The 23,320-nt window shown below is 37.1% G+C and overlaps 1 long non-coding RNA gene across 1 annotated transcript; it reads left to right on the top strand.

Annotated features, from left to right (window-relative positions):
* Positions 1-4,095: 4,095 nt before the first annotated feature.
* Positions 4,096-8,659, top strand: LOC142164739 (uncharacterized). The gene is made up of 2 exons (XR_012695696.1): positions 4,096-4,581; positions 7,603-8,659. It is a non-coding gene; the product is annotated as an uncharacterized LOC142164739 (long non-coding RNA).
* Positions 8,660-23,320: the final 14,661 nt, after the last annotated feature.

Here is a 23,320-nt window from a genome sequence, read left to right as displayed (position 1 = left end):
AGCATGCGTTTCACTCTTTTTCCCTTAGATCAGATTTTGTCCCAAATGGGTTTTACCGGCAAGGTTTTTAACGAGGCAACAACTATGTGCTACCTAAGGAAAACTCAACAGTATCCAATGCTTCTTTTCAATCAACCTCGAATACTGGGGGGCATCACCCTCGGATGGTTATATTTTGAGGAAAATACTTCGCGCCTAATAGGGCTTCGATAGGAGAAATTTGTAATAAGCCAAACAGACAAATGAACTGTGTCCCTAGAGAATAGTCGAGCCCCGACGGCAAAGCATGTATGCATGTATCAAATATTTAAAGAAGCATTCTGGTTATATCAAAAACACTTTGTGTCTCAAAGAAGTTTACTAATACACGATCTTTACATTCATAATCCTACGGGAAACGGCTCAAGAGCCAAAGCATAAAAACACCCTCGAATGCTCGGGGACTACCATCGACAATCAGTACATCCGAGTCATCAAAAACTTGGACTCATAAGACCTCAAAGGGGCACCCCTCGAAACAAAGGCCAAGGCCAATATACTCGGGGACTAAGTCCAAGTGACATATGATCGTCTCCATTCTTACACCACTATAAAATGGCAAGGAGTGATCGATGTCGGAATCGATTTCCATAGAGAGTTAGTATTGGTTTGGAATTGGGTTTCTATCCAATCTAGCTACGTGTGTTGCTTTTAATTGCACTTCTAAGAATATTTGGATTTGATTCTATTCAAATTTTAATGCTAAGTTTGCTGAAAATAAGCTAAGCACTAGGGAAGTGACTTACACCTAGGTGAGTATCTAATGGGATCTAAAATTTAGGACAAGCTTCTTATATTTGGGGTCGTGATATCACCTTTACGCATAGTTACTCACTCTATACCTCTTGGTAGTTTGAGTGACTTTCCCTAATTAGCTTTCTCAAGCCCAATTGGGTGTTCAACACTACAAGTAAAATTGGCTCAAGTAGGGTATTACTATCTTTAGGTTTAACCCTTTGATTTGGGCTATCATATCTCTTGAGTGCACTCTAATTCCTTGTTAGCCTGAATTTCCTAGACTTAGTCCCTCTTTCTCAAGAAGAGCCTAAGTCATAAAGGCATGAATAAGTGTTTGAAACCACCAATTCTATAATTAAAGCATGAAACAAGCTAAATTTCACTAACTCATAAATAATTAAGCCCTAAAATAGAAGACCATTAAATACCCACACTAGGGTTGGGTCACAACCCTAGCTAATGGGTTTAGATTCTCATAATAAAGGCAGAAATCAAAGACGGAGATGAAATATAAGCCATAAATGTTGATTAAAAGAATAAAATCTAAGATTAATAGCTAAAGTTACTCTAAAATTACTCAAAATAGCTAAGTACAGTGGTTCACGAGCTCCTCAGTACAAAAGATGGCCTAAAAATCTGAAAAAGATCTATTTATACACAGCTGAAATTACTGGACAAAAATACCCCTACGGAGGTTCCGCTGTCAGCGCAATACTGAGTGCCTCACCACTTGGACTTCCGCGGCCGTGCAAAAGCAAGTGCGGACCATGTTTCTTCTCTTCTGAGCTTGGTCTGGACTTGATTCCGCTGGGAGCGGAAAAGCAACCGCCTCAGCATTGTCTTCAACGCCTGCGAAATATGTTCGCGGACCACGCTCTTCATTTGAGCTCAAATATCCAGTCCTCTAATTCTCAATTTCGTCCTTAGCGAAATTTGGACCGTGACCGCGTCAAGTAATTCCACTGCTGCGCTATTTCACCGTAGTCAGCAGTGTCTGTTCTGCCAAAATTGCCTTCTCTGAACCTCAATTCCGCTGAGAGCATAATTATAGTCGCCTCAGTGGTGGACCTTTCACGGCCACACAAATTCATCGTCGTCAGCACTTTTAGCTCAGCTTTGAACTTGTGCAGGTTTAACTCCTTTATGAGCTGGTTATGACTTTCTTGCTTCATTTTGACCAAACCCTGCAAACAAGCATAATAAGTTTGTTTTCAAAAAAAAAAATTACACATTTTTTATCCAAAACTTAAGCACAAGGGAGCATAAGATAGGCTAGAATCCGTAGTTATCAACTCCCCCAAACTTAAGCTTTTGCTTGTCCTCAAGCAAACAAAATAATTCTCACCTCCACAAAGTGAAAGAAAGAAAAATTTCAGTTGTTCTAAGGTGACTTCAGCAAGCATCAATTGGGACTAACAATTACCCTCAACACAAATGTATTATCAACAACGCACAACCGTTTTAGCACCATGGCTCTAGTGCGACACAAGAGCATCAAGAGTTGACTTAACTCATCAAGGAAAATCGCTCTACTACGTAGGTCGTTGTGGAACCCAAACTCTTTCTCCTCTACTCTCCATAAGCAAATCTCACTTTTGATTATAGTGCTTAGAACAAGTATTGTGGAAAAATACACTCATATCTCTCAAAAGAAGGTCACAAGTCAGCTCTAAGTACCATAAGCTTGCCCCTCATGTGAATCACCACTAACGTAAGCTCACTCAACTCGAAATTATATAGGGATTTTGCAGGTATGTAATGAAGGATTTTGGTTCAAGGTAGGATATATCGGTCTATGTAGGTTTTATCTTTTCTTAAGCACTTAATTTTCTCATTTTGGCTCACACTTTCTTGAATCTTTGAGTCATTTTCTTCTTCCTTAGGGGACTAGAGAGACACATGTCACTCTTTCTTGTTCATAACAATCATTTTACTTCTTTCTAATCATTCCAAGCCTTTCATCATTGCTTTTATTTTACACCTCATATTTTTGTACGTAAAAATATGCCATAAGAAATTGGTGAAAGCTCGTAAATGAGATATTACATCCCGCATTTCGTATGTTAAAGTTTTGTCGTAAGTAAGTTTGGGAATGAGATTATTTTAAGATTATAAGAATTTTATGCTATTTAAAATAAGCAATGAGTAAATACGTGAAGGTGAGAGAGTAAGCAAATGGAAGAAAATGAATTTCGTCAAAGTTTGACATTTTGGGATAAAATATGGCCCGAGCTAAAATACCCAATATTTATGGACTAGTATCATATAAGGTACCACATGGCCATGATAGTAAGGTGTACAAGGTATGTTAAAAGTGAATAGTATTTTAAGCAATTTGAGATAATTCTTGATTATGTCGGTAATTGGCTAATTATTGATTGGTGGGCGATTAACAAATTAATAAATCATTTGGAAAATATGGTGGAAGAGATCGTAATATGGAAGCAATGTGGGTATTGTAGACATGTGATTTTTGACCCTTCCCAAAAATTTTCACATTTTTAGCGTAAATATTTAATTTAGGTCTAATATAGCTTTTTTAGCTAATTTTGACTATTTTTCCTTATTTCGTCACAAAAAGAAAAATTACAAAAAATATATATATACTTTAGTTTATGCGTTTCTCATAAATTTGAAAAATACAAAAATAGTACCTTATTTTTGTACTTTATATAATTTCGAAAATTACAAAAAATAGTTACTAATGTCTTGCAGCCATTTTAATCTTTTGAAAATACAAAATTAGTACTTTGTATTTTTTTTTATCTTCATATAATTTCGAATATTACAAAAAAAAAATGGTTTCGTTAACGTTTTATAGTCATTTTAATCTTTAGAAAACATACGCAAAAAAAAACAATACTTTATATTTTATCTTTATATAAAAACGAAAATCACAAAAATAGTTTTATTAATGTTTTGTAGCTATTTTAATCTTGAAAAAATATTAAAAAATAGTTTTGTTTTAAATGTCAGTCTTATTTTGGTAGTTATTTTACTTACATAGGATTAATTGAAAAACGTCGTGTTCTTATTCTCGGGTCCGGACGAAAGAATAATATTTGGATTCAAACTACCCGTTTTTAGGCCTAATTTTCGGACCTAACCCATAACAATCCAAACCCACCACACCTTACACCAACTCCAAGATAATGGGGGACATCTTTTGAAAAAGGAGGAGGAATACACAGACATCTTTTGAAAAGGGGGAGGGATTCACGGATGGTGGGATTTTTTTTTATTTTTTTTTTTTTAAAAAAAGGAAGGGTCTTCAATTTTTAAAAGGGGTGTGGAAAGATTTTCTTAAAAAAAGAAAAGGTTTGAAAAGAGGCGGAAGAGAACGAGGACCCTAAAAAAAACTAATCCGCCGTTTCCCATAACAAAAAAAGGAACCCTCCCTTTAAAGTCCATCGTCTTCTTCAGCAGACGCCTAAAATGAGTTGAAATACACAAGATACACATGAGACCAAATATAGATTCTAAGACCTAAAAATTAGAGGCTACAACCAAGAAGACCAAAAACGCTTCTTCAGTGCTTCCTCTAGAGATAAGGCTGCCGTGAACTTAGAGTTGTAACGCAACAAACTTGCTGCGAAACAAACCCAGAAACGACCCTGAAGCAGTAGCTAAATCGCTGCTAATTCCATCACGACACAGTACCAAAATATTACCAAAATTCCAGCTGAACAATCCTCGAAACACAAGCTTTAAGTCGAGTTCGAGGTTGCGAACGAGGTCGAGTTTCCGGCGTGTTCTCTATTCGCTTTGACCTTTGTATTCAAGAAGCTTTTCCATATAAAAAAGGTCCGTTTCCATCTTCGTACTCTCATATGTAAAAGATCTGTTTTCTTAATTTTCATTGTTCTTCCATCTTGTTACAGCAGCTTGGAGATGTTTGGGTTGTTTTTTTCTTTCTTTATTTTTTTGTCTTTTCTTATTGATTTTATTTTCTTGTTACAGTAGCTTTCATCCTTCATCTTCTTGTCCTTGAAGTAAGGACAATTTCATGTTTTTCTTTATTTTATGCTCTTGTTACGGCAGCTTTTGTAATACGTATTAGTTTAGAAGCCAAACTTTTATACGTTTCTTTCAAAATGTAGACTCACTTAAGTTGGACCTAACTGTATAATTGATTCAACGATTAACTTAATTGTATAAAATTATGTCTCTGAATTTGTATAGCTATCTACGTTCTTGAATGAGTATATTAATTGTTAGATTAATTAAGTTGGCAAGTTAGTGTGGAATTTGTGAAAATGAACATCCTTAGAAATGTTTCTTTTAGGCACGCAATTAATCTATCTATTGCGATTGTGTACACGTTCGCGTGACATAATTACGATTTTTAAAAATAAATTAGGGTATGCGTTCGCGCAACTTCGACTAATTTTTCTTAATAATAATAAAACGTTACTAATTGTGGACACGTTCGCGTGACATGATTTCTGACGCACCAAATAAATGGGTACACGTGCGCGTGACTCGTTTCAATATAATCTTCTTAATTAAAAAGCGGTGAAAAGTAAATGCACAAAGGTTCTAAAATGAGTAATTAGACAATTTAATAAGCCAAGTATGATCAAAGCGACCGTGCTAGAACCATGGAACTCGGGAGTGCCTAACACCTTCTCCCAGGTTAACAGAATTCCTTACCCGGATTTCTGGTTCGCAGACTGTTAAACAGAGTCAATCTTTCCTCGATTCGGGATTCTAAACCGGTGACTTGGGACACCATAAATCCCCCAAGTGGCGACTCTGAATTTCAATAATTAACCTCGTTTCGATTGTCCTTTAATTGGAAAAACTCCCTTGTATTTATACCCTTTACGGGGTGTAAGTTAAAAAGGAGGTGTGACAGCTCTGGCGACTCTGCTGGGGACCAGACCCAGAACCACTGGTTCAGGGTTAGAAATTCGAGCTTAGATAAATTGTTATATCTGGCTTTATCTGATTTTTACATGTTTAAGCTTAATGTGCTAAATGTTGCTTTTTACCGCTTTAATATTATCTGAATTGTGCATATAAAACTGCTACGAAACCCTCCTTCCTTCTGAGTCTTCTGAATTTATGGTGCACACGTGCGCGTGGCCCACCTTTCTGTTAGAAGTCATACCAAATAAGACGAAGTTGGGACAAGTAACTAGGCCGGGTAGACTTTCGTGCTCCCGGTACGTTGCCCCCATTTCGGCTCAAGTTGTCCGTTTGGGTAAGCCAGGGCTAGAACAATATGCCTCAGGTTTTTCACTTAGAATAACTCAGCTTCATGCCGGATCCCTAGTAGGAATGTTTGTTTGCATCACGTGCATTTGACTTTGGAGGCTCAACACAGGGGTTGAGTCTGTCTAGGACAGGTGTACCAAAAAATGAAAATGACCATCCTGATGCATCTTACTTACTGCTACTTGCGCATTTATTTGATTCGGACTTGTGTGTTGACTGACTTTTGAATATCAGGAATAATATTTTGAAATTCAAAAAATAAATAGCGGTTAGAGAATTGATTGTTTATTTTTGAAAAAAAAACCAATGCCCAAATACTGTCAAAACTCTGCCGAAAAAATGAAAAAAAAATGTCTTATTAGTTTGTTTTATTAAAAGCAAAGAAAAAAATAGAAAGAAAAAAAATTGTTGTTCTGTCTTATTTTTAAAAAAAAAAGGAAAATAGTTTGTTTTCCCCTGAAAAATGACAATGAAAAAAGTCTTATTTTTACAATAGTTTTTTTTTATTTATTTGTTTCTGAAAATGCCAAAAGGAAAATGAAAGAATCGTGCTTGGAAAGTGGTTTTGTTATTTGCTGTTGAAAAAGAAAAAAATCCTGTTTTAAAATAGTTCGGTTAATTTACCCGAACTACGCCAAACAAATAATAATAATAAAAAAAACATGTCAAGATTTTTTCATAAATAAGTCGGGTGATGTCCAACTTCCCCTTTTACAAAAAAAAAATAGCAAAAATATATATGTCAAATTTCATAAAGAAGTCGGGTGATGCTGTTTTGTCATAAATAGCCGAATGTTCCCGAAAGGGACGCCGGAAGGCTGACTTTGCATAAACAGCCACCTTTTGGGTCATGTTTAGGATTTGGTTCAGTTGACCCACACAGCCTTAAAAATATTCATCCCCGAGGCGATGAAGGGCCGTGTTTGCAACACCACGTTTTCATTGAAATTTGAAAAAAAAAAAGTCAGCGATTAGGTGAATACCATTTGAATTTTTTTTAGTCAAAATAAGTCGAGCCAGCTTCGGCCGCGTCTTAAACCGTTCTTGCCGAAATAGCCTTAGAATATCTTTCAGTTGTCGAAAGGCTATTTTCGTAAAAGAACGGACAAGTGTGTAAAGTGTCATAAAATAATCTTCTCCGGCCTCAAAATTTGGAAGGGGCCACGTTTGCAAAAATAACCGTTCCGTTGCATTTGTCAAACGGGGAAAGGAAGCTGGCCTTTTTGTTTTGGAGTTTGTAAATCTTTTGATTAAAATATGTGGGTTGTTTGATTTTCGAGTTTGTAGGTCATCTTCAAACCATTGAAACCCAGTTTGTTTTAATATGAAAATTGATAAAAAAATGTTTATTGTTTATCTTTTATTGGTCCGAACTACGCAAGGTCTGATTCATGCGGGGTCATGATACGTAGGCAATCTCCATAAGATTCGACCACCACTGAAAAAGAAAAAAAGGAAGAAAGAAAAATAAAGGAAAGCGCAAGTGCATCGCATCTCTGATAGAACGGTTTAACTGCTTAGGTGCATTGCATCTCTGATATATGATTATCTGTCAAATGCTCTAACACTAACGTGATGGCTTCCCTTTGTTGTGTTCATATATAGAAAAGTGGTTGGTTGTGGTAACTCCTCCCTGCAAAGCAAATGACACAGAACCTCAGAAAAGGGTGGGTCGGTACTGATGACCGACAACAATTGGTCGAACAGAACAACGGGTTGGTAGAAGAAGTGAAAATGCTGAGACAACATGTGGCAGACATGTATCAGGCATGGATAACTAGGAAAGCACCACCCTCACCACCGCCAAGATTTTCAAACTCTGGCATTACCCATCCCCCATACTCTCCATCCCAACCCACTTATGACAGCTTTCCCAGCTACCCGAGTAGCTCCATCACTCGTCCAAGCTACTCCCCTCCCCAACGCTACTTCTCTCCACGAGATTTCCAAAGACGGGCTTCACTTTCCAAATACCCAGTTCCACAGAAGGCCTATCCACCCTCACAAGCCTACCGGAAGCCCCCTGGATCAGGTTTCCGGCCCAATCAAGCATTTAGGAACGAAAGGTTGCTAAAACGAGGAAAGGCTCTCACCCCTATTGGAATATCTTATGCAAGTCTGTTTGAAAGGATAAGGCATGCTGGCTTGATTGAGCCACTCCCCACATATACTCCAGATCCACATGCAAGAAACTTTGATCCGGCAGCACGATGCGCATACCACTCCAATGTCAGAGGACATAGCATTGAAGACTGTCGTTCCTTGAAAAAGGAAATAGAAAGAATGATTCAGGAAGGGGCAATTGTGATCAATGACAGTGACAGGGAGCACGTGAATCCTCTTGAGAGCTCGTTGACCAAGGTTGATGATGTTGAAGCTGGTAATGGTCTTGGCAGTATTGACGCAAAGCTCAGTGGCTAAAATGCCAGGTTTGATAATTGGGAGGGCGCTTCTTTCCTTGGTTATCAAAAGAGAAGTTTTTATGGTTTATTTTGTTGTCATTTCTGTTTACCGGATTATTCTTAGGGTTGTGTCAAACTTTCTTATCTTTCCATTTGTCATAGCAGTTTGTTTAAGTTTTGTCCAGTTTGTTTTTTGGATTTTGTTCTGGTTTGTTTTGTTTTGTTATTCAAACCATTTCACCGGTAGTCTAAATGCAAAATCCGGTCTTTTATTATTTTCAGTCATCCTTTTGTTTAGTCCTTTTATCATTATTGTTCGATGTCGATTCTCGTGACATGACATGCGCACACAGTTTGGGCCTAATCTTAAAAGTAAATCATAAAACCCTGGGAAGGTGATCAAAGCATTTAAAGGAAATAAGAATGGTTTGAGATTATTTGAAGCCCGAGTCATGTGGAATTGGGGCAAGTAAAACATCAAGAAAACCGTTAAATGCAAGATTCGCCAAATTGGCATGAGGGTCGTGCATGAGAGTGAGAGTGTCGCCCGGCAGTGCTTTAGAAATGACAAATGAAAAAGCAAGTGTTTAACAAAATTGTCAAGTCCAGCACCATCGGAAGAGACTATAAATCTATGTTCAATTGTGTTGTTTGCACTTGGCATGTTTTGAAGACTGGAATGACGAAGACATTTTGTTCTGCTACCTAAACACTTTATCCTTCGTTACCCCTTTTGAGCCTTATTTATTTTCCTTCATACCCCTCGTTCGGAATCAATAGCAACGACTAGGAAATACGAGCCTGTAAGGTAAAGAAAAAAAAATCAACAAAAAAAAACAAAAAAAAAAAGAAGAAGAGAAAAAATGATAACAAAAAACAAAAGAAAGTCAGAAGAAAACAGAGGAAGTGGGGAACTACGTTTGACCTGATTCCTCAAAGAGGATACGTAGGCGCCTCACGGCTCGGTCATGGTGTAATAAAAATTAAAAAGATAAATAAATAAATAAATAATCCCCAAGCAAGAAATTGGGGCAAGGGTTGCGCTTATTGTAAGCAAATATGGTTCCAAAGGTTGTAATTTTGAACCTCAAATTGATTTGTTTTTTTTTAGCCTTTAATACCCTTTCTTTCTAGCCTGTCCAAAAATCCACATTACGGTCCAAAGAAAGACCTCCTGATCAGTCTTCAAGAGATGCCAAGTCAGACAAATGAGAGTCTTACCTGTGAACATAACACTCTGTTCCACAGCAGAGAGGACTCTAATCCCCAGCAGAAAGAGTCATACCGGTAACACTCCAAATCCCCAACTGGAAAGTGATACAAATGAGAGAGTCTTATCGGTGAAAATCTTCACGGACACCATAAGGCGATGAAAGCTGGAAAAAAAAACAAAATGAGAGAGGCTTGATAGTGAAAACCCTTCGGGCACTACAAGTCGAATAAGATTGAGAATCAGATGGGGAATTGCCAATTGAAGATCTTAAAAGACGATTGACGGCGGATGATAGGCCACATGTGCATGTCATGACCATTGGAGTCGGTATTTGCGTTTGATAGGTTTTTATTTATAGTTTCTTTTGTTAAAGAGTCATCTTTTTTCCTTTGTCTTTTTATTCTGTTCCCTTTTATCTTTTTCTTCATAGAAAAATTCTCCAGTAGAGTCTGTCTGGTCAGAACAAGTGAGAATTGACTTCAAAATATGCCATCAGCTTTACAATTATGCAAGATAAGATCTGACTAGTACATCTAAGTGATATAGTTAGCAAGGAACAAGCGCGAGGCCAGTTATCAAGAAAGATATCCCCAGCAAAAGGGAATTGGCAAAAGGATTGACGAGTGTCAAGAGGGATATCCTTGCCAAAACCAAAGGTTATAAATCTCAAGGTCAAGGCCCATGAACAAAGCAAGGAGAGCAGTGAGCATGATTTGGGAAATTCATACTAGACTAAAAGGTCGGGGAAAGGCCAATTTCCGAGCTATGCCACAAAAGAAGAGGGATATCCCCAGCAGAAAGGGATTATCCCAGCAAATAATATCACCCCAACAAGTTGTGGAACGCAGAGCAAGGAAGGAGAAAGGGAAATCCATCCCCAGTAGGAGTATCACAACCAACCACCGGGTTTTAAATTAACAAATTTTGTTTGGATTTGAAACAGGTAAAGGAAATGGCATCGATGTCGGAAATGCATGCCATAAGGGAGATTGTCAAACTGGGGCAGAAAATTTTCCTTTAGAAAATTTTCTGGAAGTCAGGTACCCATTCGAAGAAGAATAAAGATAACACCAGTCTCAAGAGAAATGGTCTTTGAACCAGTTTTACCCCCAACATAACAAGTTTTAATAAAAGGAGTTGTATCTCCAGCAGACAGAACCAAAGAGATGAAACTGGTGTTTAGAAAAAGCAAAAGCCATTATCATCCCCAGCAGCTTCCAGAAGAATGAAGCATCGATTTGAAGGGATAAAATTCCCCAGCAGCGTTATCCTCAACAACGTTATCCCAAGAAGAAAACACTTTTATCCCCAGTAGTGTTGAGAGAAAATTAAAAAAAATTTGAAGGAGGGGAAGAAAGGAGACTCCCCTAGTGGTATTATCCTCAGCAATCAGGCGTCCACCTGGAGAACAATGAAGAACAATTGAAGTATCAGCAATCAGGCGTCCACCTGGAGAACAAGGAAGAACAGTTGAAGTATCAGCAATCAGGCGTCCACCTGGAGAACAAGGAAAAACAGTTGAAGTATCAGCAATCAGGCGTTCACCTGGATAACAAGGAAGAACAGTTGAAGTATCAACAATCAGGAGCCCGCCTGAATAAAGGAAAGGCGTTTTATTTTTTATTTTTTTTTTAAAAAAAGGAAGGGTCTTCAATTTTTAAAAGGGGGGTGGAAAGATTTTCTTTAAAAAAAGAAAAGGTTTGAAAAGAGGCGGAAGAGAACGAGGACCCTAAAAAAAACTAATCCGCCGTTTCCCATAACAAAAAAAGGAACCCTCCCTTTAAAGTCCATCGTCTTCTTTAGCAGACGCCTAAAATGAGTTGAAATACACAAGATACACATGAGACCAAATATAGATTCTAAGACCTAAAAATTAGAGGCTACAACCAAGAAGACCAAAAACGCTTCTTCAGTGCTTCCTCTAGAGATAAGGCTGCCGTGAACTTAGAGTTGTAACGCAACAAACTTGCTGCGAAACAAACCCAGAAACGACCCTGAAGCAGTAGCTAAATCGCTGCTAATTCCATCACGACACAGTACCAAAATATTACCAAAATTCCAGCTGAACAATCCTCGAAACACAAGCTTTAAGTCGAGTTCGAGGTTGCGAACGAGGTCGAGTTTCCGGCGTGTTCTCTATTCGCTTTGACCTTTGTATTCAAGAAGCTTTTCCATATAAAAAAGGTCTGTTTCCATCTTTGTACTCTCATATGTAAAAGATCTGTTTTCTTAATTTTTATTGTTCTTCCATCTTGTTACAGCAGCTTGGAGATGTTTGGGTTGTTTTTTTTCTTTCTTTATTTTATTGTCTTTTCTTATTGATTTTATTTTCTTGTTACAGTAGCTTTCATCCTTCATCTTCTTATCCTTGAAGTAAGGACAATTTCATGTTTTTCTTTATTTTATGCTCTTGTTACGGCAGCTTTTGTAATACGTATTAGTTTAGAAGCCAAACTTTTATACGTTTCTTTCAAAATGTAGACTCACTTAAGTTGGACCTAACTGTATAATTGATTCAACGATTAACTTAATTGTATAAAATTATGTCTCTGAATTTGTATAGCTATCTACGTTCTTGAATGAGTATATTAATTGTTAGATTAATTAAGTTGGCAAGTTAGTGTGGAATTTGTGAAAATGAACATCCTTAGAAATGTTTCTTTTAGGCACGCACTTAATCTATCTATTGTGATTGTGTACACGTTCGCGTGACATAATTACGATTTTTTAAAAATAAATTGGGGTATGCGTTCGCGCAACTTCGACTAATTTTTCTTAATAATAATAAAACGTTACTAATTGTGGACACGTTCGCATGACATGATTTCTGACGCACCAAATAAATGGGTACACGTGCGCGTGACTCGTTTCAATATAATCTTCTTAATTAAAAAGCGGTGAAAAGTAAATGCACAAAGGTTCTAAAATGAGTAATTAGACAATTTAATAAGCCAAGTATGATCAAAGCGACCGTGCTAGAACCACGGAACTCGGGAGTGCCTAACACCTTCTCCCAGGTTAACAGAATTCCTTACCCGGATTTCTGGTTCGCGGACTATTAAACAGAGTCAATCTTTCCTCGATTCGGGATTCTAAACCGGTGACTTGGGACACCATAAATCTCCCAAGTGGCGACTCTGAATTTCAATAATTAACCCCGTTTCGATTGTCCTTTAATTGGAAAAACTCCCTTGTATTTATACCCTTTACGGGGTGTAAGTTAAAAAGGAGGTGTGACAGGTATATGGACATGACTCTTGAATTATCAAGACTAGGTGGCACATTAAGGGGTCTTTGGGCAAGACTAATCCCCAAAAGTGGGGCCCACAACCACAAATATATAAGCCTCTCTAAAGCACAAAATTTAGATGCTTACATTCTATCTCCAAAGTAATGATCCTCAGCAAGAAAATTTCATCCAAGAACCTATATGATTGTAATGTGAGAGTTCATACAAAATCCTATTATGCGTGAGATAAAATTCTAAGAAAGCACGGTACAATCTTTCTCAAAAACATTATACGGATTTATTCCTACTTTGATCTGTCGTTACGTGTTCTTACAATTGACGTGTGTTAGAGGGATTATCAAGAAAATCGGCTCAGGTATGTTAAGGCCACCCCTTCTTTCTTTTTGGCATGATCCAAATAATAAAATGAAATGAGCAAAATACACAACTTTCATAAATGACACTATTCATAGAAATACTAGGGGTGTCTATATTCTTGATTCCCCATGTGAATTATTATTCTATCATCTGTTCATGGGTCTTAATAATACGTAAGTTGGTAAAACTTATTTCATGCTATTAATCAGAGGCATAATGATGTACCGAGAAATTTTATTAACGTATCTCATATGCATTTCTTACATTTATACATACACATTGACCCATGACCAGATGACATTATATATATATATATATATATATATATATATATATATATATATATATATATATATATATATATATATGATATGGGAAAGGTTATGGCGTTATATACGCACCACCACCTGATCAGCTGGTATACATTGACGATTTTGCATGTAGTGGCCGAGATGATATGATGGGATACCCTCAGAGGCCTGATGATGTTATGAAACATGTACCTATTCACGACATGACATTCATACGCATATGCATGGCACTATAATTATTTCATGATTTACAGAGTTATCCAAACTTACAGGTTGAGTCATTTACTCTATATTTCTTCCATGTCTGTTCTGTACTTATTTTTGTACCTTACATACACAGTACATTATTCGTATTGACGTCCCTTTTGCCTGGAGACACTGTGTTTCATGCCCGCAGGTCCCGATATACAGGTCGAGAGCCCTCCAAATAGGTAATAAACTCAGTGGAAGATGTTGGTGCGATCCATTTGCTTTGGAGCTGCTTGTTTGGTTAGTATGATTTAGATGTGTATTGTTTGGTATGGCGGGACTCTATCCCGAACTTTATAAAAATTATGTATTCTTAGAGGCTTGTAGACAAATGTCATGTATGTAAAAGATTGTATGGCCTTGTCGGCCTATGTTCAGTGTACGAGTGGTTATTTTGGTCTTATAGGCTCGTATGTCTTATGTATAAGTTGGTATTACATTTTGTATTCTACTTATCTCATGGCAGCCATCCGACTCAGTTATCTATCATAGTATGACATGAAACGATATGTTATGTAGGAGCTCGATTGAGGGTGCCTGTCGCGGCCCATCAGTTGGGTCATGACAAAAGTGGTATCAAAGCAATTTTGTCCTAGGGAGTCTATAAGTCGTGTCTAGTAGAGTCTTGTTTCTGGGTGTGTTATGCACCATACTTATAAGCAGAAGGCTATAGAGTATTTAAGACTGTCACTCTTTCTTCTTACGATAGATCGTGTGGTACAGCTCGGTTGTAAGAACTCAATTTCCTAAGTTCTATCTTATTCATAATGCGACGATGCCTACATCTACAAAGACGTTTTGGTAAGGGATTGAATGTGGCTGTGGAAGAATTAAGGCAAAGGAACTCAATTTTGCATCATGCTTATGATGAATGTAAGGTCTCCAGCAGAACATGAGGATACTAAGACGTGCAAGATTCTTGATAAGGATCCCTAAGTCAATAATGTCTATCCACTTTTACGATAAAAAGGAAAAAGAGAATCAGAAAGTAGACATAAGCTCCAGCAAGTAACAGAAGCAAGGTGAAAAAGGGTACGAGGTACCCAGTTAATGAAGATTATTGGTATTTTCAATTCAGGCAGAGGAATATAAGCCTTTTGAGTTACCTTCAACAGTAACAGAGGTATGTACAACTGGCTACATCGATCTTAGTTATGCCCTATCGGAGCTAACATATATGGTTTAAGAGAAGACCAGGGTATCAGGAACCGGCTGGGGTTAGAGTAGCCCAAAATGATGGTTGGATTGTCTGTGTTAGTTGACATTTCCGAAGGATATTGTAAATGTGCTAACAAAATCTCCTTGTGAGACACCCAGATGGTGCACTCTAAAATAGTACAGCTAGATATCAGTACTATAAAGATAAGCACTAGAAGCCTTGAAAGGATAAATGTTACCTTAGTATGGCTCCCGTCCCTAGTAAAGAAAGAATGTTAGGCAACCCGAAGAGCCTGTAGATGGAGCAAGGGGAGGTAAAATCAAAATAATGTCTTGTTAAAATTTTCAGAATAAAGTGATTGACAGAAGTGTTAGCAAGAAATAAGAAGAGAGTTAATGAAGTATTATGAGTAAAACGTGATACATGGATGACAACGGTAGATAAAAAAATGATAATACTACAGACTCTAAGGTCATTGGAAGGAAAAGACGACAAGTGACAGGCCTTGAGACAACAAAAGAATATAGGCCATAAAGCCATATCCTCATTACGAGAAATAAGTTCGTGACTCCAATGTGACAACCAGAAGGAAAAGTTAGACCTTAGAATAATAGAAATCAATATGGGCTAGTGAACAAGATAAACTATACATGAATTAGGGGCTGAGTGATTTGATAGTGGTCGACATCATGAGAATTTTAGATTTTATTTCGGCGATAATAGAATGGACAACGGAAGAAGATTCATGAGAAATTCAGAGAATGGTCATTTAGACAGACGCTTCCCTAAAGCAAGCAATGTGAGCAAAGTTAAGCTTAAGACACTATGTGCCAGTTATACTAATTGTTATCCCGCGAGTAAGGAATTTCGTTATCCTTAGTACAAAAGGATTACCGCAAGGCGATAAAGGGTCATCAATTATGTGAAAAGACGCCAAGAATGATGACGTAAAACATTTATAGTAGATTGTCGTAGCTCCAACCCTTAGTACTCCCCTAAAGGGAGGAATATAGAGTGACATGATATTAAGTTGGAATTAAGTGGTTCTAGTAACTATGAAGTGGTAAAGGCGGAATGCGATAAAAATGATAAAGGGATGAAATTGCACCTACTAGAAGCCTACAGATATGCTACGATTCCAGAATAGTATGCAAGCACGACGTCAAGGAGAGGAAGTATGGGTTCCTACATGAGATGTTATTGATAGATAAGGAGCCAGTGCAAGACGTAGGATAAGTCAAAGTAAATAACCTAAGGAAGATTACGCGGAATATTGATATGAGAATGGTCCAACGAGTAGCTAGTAGGTAATTCAAGAAGAGCCTAGTTATGACTAGACAAGAGGATATAGACAAATCAACAGATCGTGCAATATAAACATAGTAAACCCCAACATAATGAATTCAGTCTCGCAGTTATGATATTGTAATACTTGAGAAATATTCAGATAGTAGTAGGATAGTTAAAAGTACCATATGAGTGTTACGGAAATAAAAGAGAGTGCCACTGGGAAGACAGTCAAAATATTAGTTCAGAAGCAACCCTACAAGCACAAGGGCGTGGAGATAAGTAACTACGAATTATTATAGGCAGGAAGAACATCAAAAATTCAGTCCAATATATGATGTGATAAGCTTGCAGCTTTACAAGAGTCAGAGGGTCCTCCCTAAGTAGTACAATGAACGACTAACTGAGGGAATAAGGAAGAAGTCTTCAACCTAAGCACAGTGACCGAAATAGGAAAAGGTCTTGTAACAACAGTCTCACAACAACATTATAAGCACTCTAAAAGAAAGTGACACCTATCATGGCTAATGAACGAAGAGTAAAGCCAAAAGTAATACTCGAAATCATAGGAGTTGCACGGAAACTCTGGCATGTGTAGGAGCTAAGATAAGCTAAGTAGGCACGTAAAAAGGAGGCAAAAGGACCAAGAAAAATAATAGTGTACATTTAAAGAGAGCTAAGAAGGAACGAAAAGAATTATCCAATTAATGATCCGGAGTTAGCTACGTTATGAACGCACTTAAGAGTTTGGAGTATTATTAATGCAACATATATGTTGACAGTCATACAGCCGTAGAAGACTCCCGTATAAGATAAAGAAAGAATTGGGTCTAGGTTATAGACAAAGAATTGAATTGTTAAAAGATTATATCCTAGATATTCTATAGCGTCCCTGAAGGACCAAAGTAATAGCTAATAGCATGAGCCGTAGATTGGAAGATAGCTTAAGCCTACACGAAGGTTGATCAAAGGGAAGAGAAAACTAAAGAGTTATATCAACTAAGTAAATTAGGAGTCTGATTATTGGACCTAGAGAATAATAGAAATCGTGATCGAGAACATTGCAGGACTAGCCTTAATATCAAAGGTACAAGAGAGATAGTACAACAACCATATTCTATAACAACTCTATGACAAATCCAGTTAGAAAAGTAATAGCCTCATAAGAAGTCAGTATGAAGCTCCCACCGGATTGTAGTATTATAATAAAGCTCCAAGTTGTTGATGTGCATCATACCTACGTGGAAGGGAGGTTACGAAAGAGATATAAGATGTGATGCAAGATTTTAAGGTAAGTAAAGTAAAGGTGAACAAAGTACAAGATACTTAAATGCAGAAGGCTATGAATAGTCCATACTTCGAATAGAAGTCTAGAAGCCCAGGGATTCAATATCCAGGAATGATAGCAGCATGGTTAATGGTATATTTTCCAGCTAATGGTTTCTAGGTACCAAGAGATCTAGCCAAGAGAGTAATGAAGAGTTACAGACGATGAGATATCTCGCTTGATGTTCTAGAATAGTACAACAAAATCTACGGTGGAGCAATATTGCGAGCTGTATAAATGGATATATGTAGGTCACAAGCTAAAGTATGATAGACCGACAAGATTTTATGAAGACAAGAGTAAGAACAAGAAAGGGTGAGTGAGAAGGTGACGAGAATGAATAAGTTCTCGGGATTAAGCCCATAAAAACAAGAGAGCTGATGAGTTCTCTAAGATATAGAAGGCTCAGTATAGCCTGAATGAACTCAAAGAAGTTTAAGACTAGTAGAATTTTGAAGAGATGGAATGCTGCCCTGGTAATGAAATAAAGGTGTAATTGTGACAGATAAAAGATAACGTTTGGGCCTTCGATTGAATAATGATTTGAAGAACAAAAGGGAGAAGGATAGAAGATTTCGCTGACTGCACGAGATCAGAATACCCCCATAAGGTGAATCACATCGAGATACTATGAAATACGATTATGGAAATTATTTCAAATATTCCTCGATGCAACGTAAGCCCTAGTGGCAAGGTTTTATGTAAGAAGTTTCAAGTTATCAGTAGTATATTCTAGATCAATATTGAGGCAAATCATACTGGATGGACAAAAGTCACAAAGTATGAACTGAGATTAGGTCGTCATTCTTAAGATGAACAGTAATAAGGAAGCATTAAAAGACTTAGATTTATACATATGGGATAAGCAACAAGAGTTAAGCTGGAATTTGGTACCAGACCTTCGTAACGATAAATCAAATTAAGAATTATGATATAGCATGACTTACTTAGATGTAGTAAAGCTAATGACACCTACAGGGACAGCTTGACATCATTTTATATATGTTCACAAAGTGAAGCCTACAGATTGGCTAAAAGCTGGAGGAAAGAGGACAGAAGAGTCGCATAGGCACACATATATAGAGTCGTACATGCTACATGATAGAAGGTAGCAACAGTTACGAGATTAGAAGAATTCTTACTAGAAGTCATGGTGAAAGAAAGAGGCTTAAAGGGGGGAGTACCCTGGCCTTTGGATTTCTTCAAAAAAAAAAATTGCCTAGATAGCAAGGAAAATACTAAAGTATTTGGAAGACATATGTTATGGAAATGATGAGTGCATCAGTCAACATTCGAGGACGAATGTTTCAAAGAGGAAATGATGTTACACCCCTTATTTTCGTACGTCAAAGTTTTGTCGTAATTAAGTTTGGGAATGAGATTATTTTAAGATTATAAGCATTTTATGCTATTTAAAATAAGTAATGAGTAAATTCATGAAGGTGAGAGAGTAAGGAAATGGAAGAAAATGAATTTCATCGAAGTTTGACATTTTGGGATAAAATATGGCCCGAGCTAAAATACCCGGTATTTATGGACTAGTACCATACAAGGTACCACATGGCCATGATAGTAAGGTGTACAAGATATGTTAAAAGTGAGTAGTATTTTAAGTAATTTGAGATAATTCTTGATTATGTGGGCAATTGGCTAATTATTGATTAGTGGGCGATTAACAAATTAATAAATCAATTTGAAAATATGGTGGATGAGTTGGTAACGTGGCAGCAATGGGGCTATATGGACATGACTCTTGAATTATCAAGACTAGGTGGCACATTAAGGGATCTTTGGGAAAGACTAATCCCCAAAAATGGGGCCCACACCCACAAATATAAAAGCCTCTCTAAAGCACAAAATTGAGATGCTTACATTCCATCACCAAAGTAATGATCCTCAGCAAGAAAATTTCATCCAAGAACCTATATGATTGTAACGTGAGAATTCATAAAAAAAATCCTATTATGCGTGAGATACAATTCTAAGAAAGCACGATATAATCTTTCTCAAGAATATCATACGGATTTATCCCTACTTTGATCTGTTGTTAAGTATTGTTACAATTGATGTGTGTTAGAAGGATTGTCAAGATAATCAACTCAGGTATATTAAGGCTACCCCTTCTTTCTTTTTGGCATGATCCAAATAATACAAATGAAACGAGCAAAATACGCAACTTTCATAGATGACTCTATTCATAGAAATATTAGGGGTGTCTATATTCTTGATTCCCCATGTGAATTATTATTCTATCATCTGTTCATGGGTCTCAAAAATACGTAAGTTGGTAAATTTTATTTCATGGTATTAATCAGAGGCATAATACTCTTATGATATACCGAGAGATTTTATTAACGTATCACATATGCATTTTATGCATTTATACATGCACATTGATCCATGACCAGATGGCATTATATACGCGTATATATACATATATATATATATATATGTGTGTGTGTGTGTGTGTGTGTGTGGGATATGGGAAAGGTTATGGCATTATATATGCATCACCACCTGATCAGCTGGTATACATTGACGATTTTGCCCACAGTGGACGAGATGATATGATGGGATGCCCTTAAAGGCCTGATGATTTTATGAAACATGTACCTATGCGCGACATGACATTCATACACATATGTATGACACTATAATTATTTCATGATTTATAGAGTTATCCAAACTTACAGGTTAAGTCATTTACTCTATATTTCTCCCATGTCTGTTATGTATTTATTTATGTACCTTACATACTCGATATATTACTCGTATTGACATACCTTTTGCCTGGCGATGCTGCGTTTCATGCCTGTAGGTACCGATAGATAGGTCGAGAACCCTCCAAGTAGGCTATCAGCTCAGTGAAAGATGTTGATGCGCTCCATTTGCTTCGGAGTTGCTTGTTTGGTTAGTACAATTTAGACGTGTATTGTTTGGTATGGCGGGACTCTGTCACAACCTTTATGAAAATTATGTATTCTTAGAGGCTTGTAGACAAATGTCATGTATGTAAAAGATTGTATGGCCTTGTCGGCCTATGTTCAGTGTACGAGTGGTTATTTTGGTCTTATAGGCTCGTATGTCTTATGTATAAGTTGGTATTACATTTTGTATTCTACTTATCTCACGGCAGCCATCTGGCTCAGTTATCTATCATAGTATGACATGAAACGATATGTTATGTAGGAGCTCGATTGAGTAAGGTACTGGGTGTCCGTCGCGGCTCATCGGTTGGGTCTTGACATTTTATTGAATCCCTTTCTTTTTTCTACATTGTTCACTTTCCTTTTGATTTTTTGGCTTTTCTTTCTTTTTCTTTTGCCTTCCCTTTTCTTCATTTTGTACCTTTTATCACTTTTGCATTCCTCGCCTCTCCCCCCAAACTTATGCTTTTGCGAATTGTGATAAGGAAAGATCGGGTGCCAAGAGAGGATCATTTTAGAACGTATAAAGGCTTGTATCATGGTTATTGAAAGAACAAGGACTTCGGCTCAACGGGGTTGACTAGGGATATCATATTTGGTGGGCTATGGATGCTTTCAAGTTCAAATTTGGATCAAGGAGAGCTTATAATCATTTCTCAAGTCGAGCTACACTTAAAATTTCACCTAGACAAACATTCAGGGCAAGTTCTAGACTTATTGACATGGGACTTGGACTCGCAAGTCAAACCCTCACCACACAAGCTGTTGGATTGCTAAAGAAAACAGAGTTGAGGCCCCACAACAACCTTAGCTAAGATTTGAGCAACACAAATGGTCCCGAATAACCACGCAATGATTGTTTAGTCAACACAAGAGTCTAAAGGTCACAACTATCACCATCCTTTACATATCAATTTATTTCTAACCATAAGATCAAAGGTAAATGTTTTAGATCGAAGTGAAGCTTTGCCTGAGACACTTTTATTCATTACTACTACTTACATAAAAACATAAAGAAAATGGACTCAAACCCTTAACAAGGTTGTCATGCCATCCATCATCGGGAAGAGCCACCTCAATCACACAAACTCCACCTTTGAAAAGAACCGTGGTATTAAGAAAACCAAAGGCTTATTGATCACGAAAACTTGTAAAGGTAAGAAGCTACAAATTGAAAAAGAAGCCACTAAATGAAATAAGAAGCTATGCTATTAAGGAAAAATTGCAAAAGAAGTTATAAAGTAAAATACGAAAAGTAAATCGAATATGTACAATAGGGTATTGAGACGAATATACATAAGAGGGGAATGAATATATACATGCAAAAGTAACTTTATATACATACCAAAATTGAAAAATAACGAAAAGTGAAAAATAAATGGTAAAGTTATATACATACCAAAAGTGAAAAATAACAATAAAGAAAACTAAGTATTATAATTACAATCTAGTTGTTAAATCATCAAAATAGGACCCCCCTCCCACCCAAATAAAAACTAACATTGTCCTCAATGCTAATAGAAAAAATAAGATCAAAGAGAGGTTAGAGAGTAAAAATCTCCTTATATTACACCTAATAAAGAAGTTATATTACACCTAAACGGGCAACCAGTCAGCAAAGTAATTAAGGAAAAAGAAATTAATATGAAATCACGGGGGAAAACTGAGTAACCAACAAACTAAAACTAAAAATAAAACCTAAACTAACATGATTAGTTCTTAAATGATAAGAATGCAGAACAAGAAACCTAAACATGCAACTGCAAACGGACTAACCCATGAATAATCAAACAAAAGGAAGGGAGAAGAAGATGGCCAAGAGAAAAAGAAAAAGGAAAAGGAGATAGAGAGAACAGGTTCAGAAAGTTACTAGTAATTGAACCAACTGGAACCGGGGGATTTGGTCGGATTCAGGCATTTCGAACAATAGGTCCAATCCACATGGGTCAATTTCTCTCATCAAAAGCAATCGACTAATGTAGAGTGAAGCTATTAAAACCCCGGAATCAACTCAGGTAGAGGTTTTTAGGGTTTTTGAATCTACGATCTAAAATTCAGGCAAATTGGGGCTGATTTGGAAGGGTCTAAATGTAATTTAGGGCTTAGAAAGGGGTAAGGGTTGTAGGGTGTTAATTTGGCGGGATTTGGAATAACTAGGGTTTTGGCCGTGTCCTTCGATTTAAGATTCGAAGAAAACGATAGTGATTCGAGGGAAAGGGAGTGGAGATTTGGAATGGGGAGGTAAAGGGGAGTTCATGGTGTTATATTTGGGATGATTGGACCACCGGAACCGCCGTGAGGCAATTTCCGGCAGTGGTTTGCAGTGGGGGCGGCGTGGAGTATTAGGGCGGCTAGGGTTTATTGAGAGAGAGAGAGAGAGAGAGATGAGAGTGATGACTGAAGGGGGTTATACGGGGGGGTCTATTTAGGACAGTTATATTGATTTTGGGTAGGGAGTTGCGAGTCGTTGGATCAAGGAAATCCAACGGCTAGGATTAAAGGGTGATGAAACGGGGTCGTTTGGGTTTATGGGGGAACTGGACCGGGTGTAATTGTTTTGGGCTTGGGTTCTAGGGTAATTTGGACGGGTCTGGAGCCGAATTTAAATGTAAAAAAGGCCCAATCTCAGCAAATAAACCCCTTCTCAATTTTCTTTCATTTCTAAATAATTTTTTATCTTTTTTTTCTTTTAATTAAAAAATCCTACATTTTTAAAATAAATCCTAAATTATCTAACAATGTGAAATTAAACTCTTTAACTAATTGTAAAAATTATAAACATCACTTAACTCTAGATTAAAAGAGAAAACTCAATAAACTAAAAATTAAAAGACAAAAATG

Source organism: Nicotiana tabacum, chromosome 10, assembly GCF_000715075.1.
Source record: "Nicotiana tabacum cultivar K326 chromosome 10, ASM71507v2, whole genome shotgun sequence".
Taxonomy (NCBI): Eukaryota; Viridiplantae; Streptophyta; class Magnoliopsida; order Solanales; family Solanaceae; genus Nicotiana; species Nicotiana tabacum.
This window is presented reverse-complemented; position numbering and strand designations above follow the sequence as displayed.